This window comes from Triticum aestivum, chromosome 6A (genome assembly GCF_018294505.1).
Source record: "Triticum aestivum cultivar Chinese Spring chromosome 6A, IWGSC CS RefSeq v2.1, whole genome shotgun sequence".
Lineage (NCBI taxonomy): Eukaryota > Viridiplantae > Streptophyta > Magnoliopsida > Poales > Poaceae > Triticum > Triticum aestivum.
The window spans coordinates 5,741,032-5,746,014 of NC_057809.1; the positions used below are offsets into that span (position 1 = coordinate 5,741,032).

At 50.5% G+C, this 4,983-nt stretch overlaps 1 pseudogene; it reads right to left on the reverse strand.

Annotated features, from left to right (window-relative positions):
* Positions 1-2,268: 2,268 nt before the first annotated feature.
* LOC123129258 (BTB/POZ and MATH domain-containing protein 3-like) lies at positions 2,269-4,487 on the reverse strand (annotated as a pseudogene).
* Positions 4,488-4,983: the final 496 nt, after the last annotated feature.

Consider the following 4,983-nt stretch of genomic DNA (forward strand, 5'->3'; position numbering starts at 1 on the left):
CCCATCAAATCCCACTTTTGTATTGCAATAGAAACGGATGGATTTTCTTCTCCCTCCCATGCATGGGTAACGGATGCAGTTCATCTCCCTTTAAGAAGTGTAGCCTGGGCTGCTGGGCAGCCAACGCGCGTGCACGCCGGAGGGCGTCGTCACGGACGGCCGGTCAGGAGACGTAGCGTTGGGTGCAGCCATGCTAGCCGCCTCCATGGCCAGGCTCGCCGTGGTAGCAGCAACAGGTCAAGCCGAAGGGCTTCGCCACGCGCCGTCCTGCGTCGACAACGACGCGTGCTGCTGACGACGCCACACAATGTTGCTGTGCCGGGATGAGCGGCATCGTGGCCGAGGGCCTTTGCCGCACGGGCTGGGTGCCACATCCGCTATGAGTAGCGGTGTAGCCGGCTGGGCCAGCCTGACAGAGAGCCGTTCTTTGAAGCCGGATGCTGCTGTTGCCGCATGCGAGGACCAAAGTCGTGTTCTCCGCTGCTCTTGATTGCTTCATATTCCTTCTGTGCATGTGCATGCTGGCTTCCTTTTTGTTATGATGTGCAGGTGCCAATGGGTGTATCTCAATATCGATGGTCCTTGGCTGGATGGTTGCATTTGGATCGCTCTGTTTGTTTCCTTTGCCGTGTGTCCCCCGTCTCAATATGTCAGGTAGCTACTTTCATTGGTTCCTGCTATATGGTTGCTTGGTCTATTACATTTGGTCCAGTCATTATATAATTTATTGATTACCTTTCTCGGTTTACTTACCTTGCTCTATTTCATCTATCACATGTCCTTACCAATTGTTTCTGTGGGAGATCAGTTCTAATGTAACTGAGTGGAAGAAAAGTTCTATTGTAACTGAGGAACAATCTCATATACTTCTATGTGCCTTCAGTAGTACAAAATCAAATATATACCAGAGTGATAAATTTTATATCCCGCCTGCATTATATTACTCTTCTCTACTACCTATTGGTCGAAGAAGACACTCCTCCAAACAACGTGAAATAGATTATGCTGAGATATGGTTCATGCAATCAATACAATATATAATTAGACCACTAATAATTTTAATCATTGCCTCTATATGAAAGCTATCATATTGTTGCTCATCATTACCTATAAGAAATCTCATATTATTAATTCGAATTGTTAACTTATTTTTTTGTTCAAGTTACTTAGAAATCCACAACATTTTCCCGCAGCAACGCGCGGGGCATCAACTAGTTCATAAGAATGGTGGTGACACTTTGGGCAGTCTGGCGAGCAAGAAGGAGAGCTATACATGAAGAGATATTTGATAGTCCTTTTACTACTAACTCTTTCATACTCTCCTTTTTGAGGGATTTGGAGATGATCGATAGAGGAGCGGGCAGTGTTACGAAGCGTGCTAGCTTGGGAGAGCATACATGGATGCCTCCGCAAGAGGGTCATGCAAAGATGAATGTGGATGCGGCTGTATCCCAACAAGGGGAGTTTGGTGCCATGGGAGCAGTGTGCCGAGACCACCGGGGAGTTTTCTTGGGTGCTTCGATCTTAAAACTCGAGTTTATCACGGATGTGAGCACACTAGAGGCAATAGCAGTAAGGGAAGGCCAATCTCTGGCTGAGAATTTATATGAGAACTCCATTCAAATCGCTACCGATTGCAAGAGGGTGGTTGAAGATGTGCAGAAGAACTCGGCGGCTGGTTATGGAGCTATAGTGCATGAAATAATACTTCGTGCAAGCTCTTTCCTTTCATGTAAAGTAGTTCAAGAGTTTAGGAACTCGAATTTCGAGGCTCACAATCTCGCTAGATATGCTTTGTCCTTAGACTTTGGTCGTCATGTATGGCTAGGACAACCAGGAGATCTTAATTTTCTTCCTGTAAACATTATGGGCGATGAATAAAGCATGCGAGATTGTCTCAAAACAAAAAACAAGTATCATCTGCGTAGTAGTAGTAGTTTCGTACTCTACACCCAGCTCTTTTTCTAGATGGACTTGGCTTGGATTTATAATAATGTAATATAATGTGGATGAAGAAGAAATCTAGGGTAGAATTGATAGTTGAGTTTTTTGCACGAAATCTTAAAAAGGGATAAGATCCAAAGGCTATAGACTTAGATGTGAGGTAGCTATTTCACATCCAGATGTGAAATAGCAAAACTGTAGAAAATAGCAATCCTGTAGCTTTAGAAATACTAGCAAAGGAAACTGTAATCAGGAGCTAAGGACCAAGATTCAGAAAATTTTATTACAGGTGAATCTGCTGGTGGTTAGCTAGGTAAGCTATTGCTAAGCTAGTTGAGATTCTAAAAACAGGTCGATGCAAGTACCGGTTACGTGTGGCAACAGCATGTACCGCTTGCAGTATTTCTCTAGCTCCGGGCAATCGTGAGCTCGCGCCAGCTTCACGGTGGCGATCGCACTCATCACCGTCGTGACGTTCTCGGCCAGCAAGTTGACACATAGAAGCTTCATTCTCTCTAGACGGAACCGGCACGCCGCCGCCAACATCTCTCCGGCGAACGCCATCGTGGAATCCCCCGAACCATCAGAAACTTTGTCTTTGATAGGAGGTAGCTCGTCGGTATAGATGAAGTGAAGCATGGCCCTGAAAGTCTCGGCTCTCATGCCGTCGATGATTTTAACATGGCCGGCCATGTTGGTTGCCGTCTCATGGAGCGCTGGCGACCGCGCGGCAATCACGAGCCCGTGTGCACGGACCTCACTCTCCTCGACCAGAAACTTCATGTCCCAGCCTTCCTCGCTCGTGAGGAGCCGCTCAACGTGTCGTGCCAGGTTTGATGGTGGCACAACCACGGGGATCACAATGCCAGCACCGGCTACGTCAGCGTTGCTTGTGCAGGACGACGTGGTTACCTCGACTCGGCATTGTATGGTGAAAGAGCCGTCGTGTGCCATATAGTGTGAGTAGGCAGATTCCGCGGTGATGAATTCTTGATACCCATAACCCTTGCATGCCCTGCCGACATAGACATGCGTAATACTATGGAGAGGAAACGGCGGCGACTGCCCGGTAGGGTCAACGGGCTTGAAAGTCACCGAGGCTTCCACCTTGGTATCATCGTTGTCAATAAAGGGCTTGACAAAGACACCAATGTGCTCGCTTTTGCCATCTGTATTTCCCGATGGGTAAACATCCATGGTCCACTCGTAACCCCCCACTTGGAAGCTACCAGATCGGATTTTTTGTCCAACGCCATGCTTCTTCCTCACAGAGTCACAGCGCTCAAGCTTTCGATGGTGAACTCGTGTGTGCCGCTCATTATCGCCAACGGGTTATACCTCGATGTGCTCCTCATTGTCGTGCTGATACCACCATTGGTGGAAGAGGAAGTAGATGGAGATCTGCCGCGGGCCACTGCGCTCTTGGCTACTTTCTTGGTGACCTCGTTTATGAATGAGGGGCATGTTTTTTCGAGCTCCTTGTACTCCTCGGTGGCCTCCACGGCATCGTACGCGTCGGGGTGAGACACCATGAACTCAATGCAGGACGCCTCGAGCTGCTGGCAAGTGTGCCTGTCGTGTGCTAACATCAGCGTCGCCATGACATTGCCGACATCGATCCTCTCGGAGAGTACCTTCTCGCACATGAGCCTTAGCCTCTCCAGGTCGTAGAGATCCGCGGCCACCAGCAGGTCATGCGCCATGGCCACAGGGCATCTTCCTTTTTTGGGTGCGGGCTGCTGGTCGGTGTAGATGAAGTAGAGCATGACCCTCAAGGTCGAGGCACTCATGCCGCCGATCTGCACTCGCCGCGTCCTCCGCTCCTTCATGTCCCCGCGGAAGAACTGTGCGGCGAAGACCGGTGACCGCATGGCCAGCACCAGTTTGTGCGCGTGGACCTCGGTGCCATCATCCTCCACGATGAACGTAACGTCTGGCTTGGGCGACCGCCTCTCCCTGAGAAGGTTGTGGAAGTCTCGGGAGATGCTCGGCGACGGCGGCACGACGACGGAGCAGTCCCTGGTGGCGGCGGAGTCCCCTTGCTGCTGTTGCTCGAGGAGGACGTCGACGGTGCAGTGTATGGTGAGGCAGTCGGTGTCTGCGTCGACGTAGCGTGACTCGTGGTCCCGGAACGCGTCCGGGACGGCGAGCTCCCATGCGACAGCGTTCCTGGACCTGGCGCCCAAGGCCTTGGCCTCATTGCTCCGCCACACGGCCGCCGGGTACTGGCCGGTGCCGGTGCGCTCGGGGATCCGGAGGCTGGCTATGACGACCACGTCCCTGGACGTGTGGTTCTTGGAGAGCTCCAGCGAGATCGACGCGAGGCCGCACTGCCCGGCCGCCGGCGTGGGGCCATGGAGGCGGCACAGGAGGGCCCAGACGAAGCCGCCGGCGCCGAAGCTTCCGGACCGGACGGACCCGCCGGCGCCGCCGAGCGCCTCCCGTGCCGCGCTGTAGCCGACGATATCGAATCGGTGCGTGCCCTGGGCGAAGGCCGACTTGTGCGTCGACGACGTCTTGTGCGAGTGCGACGTCGGCGCCATGATCGATCAGACCACGCGAGCCAGATCGATCCCTTTTAGACACGATCGAGAAATTCCCTGCGTGCATTGGCTTGGATCGACTGATATAGAATCCAATTAGGAGTGCGTACTATTACAAAAAAAAAAGAGAATAGGAGTGCGTACGTGTCATGATCATTACGGGCTCTGCACCGACTTCGTGTCGTCACATTATACTATGTATATATCATGCATGTCCATAACTTCATTAATTTTAGGTAATTGTCGTATAAATAGTAAACTTCCGATGACCCGAAGGTATCCCGGTTGTTTTTTATACTAGTAAATGTATACATGCAATGCACGTTTATATTAAATAGGATATTAGTTGCACGTTATATTAGGTAAAATATATCTGTTGCACGTTGCTATTTAGTAGTATATCAATTACTTTTTCGCGGGAATGGTAGGATATTAATTACATGGCAGATTTCATGGGATAGTGTTGAGTCAAAACGTGTTTATAACCAATGACAGT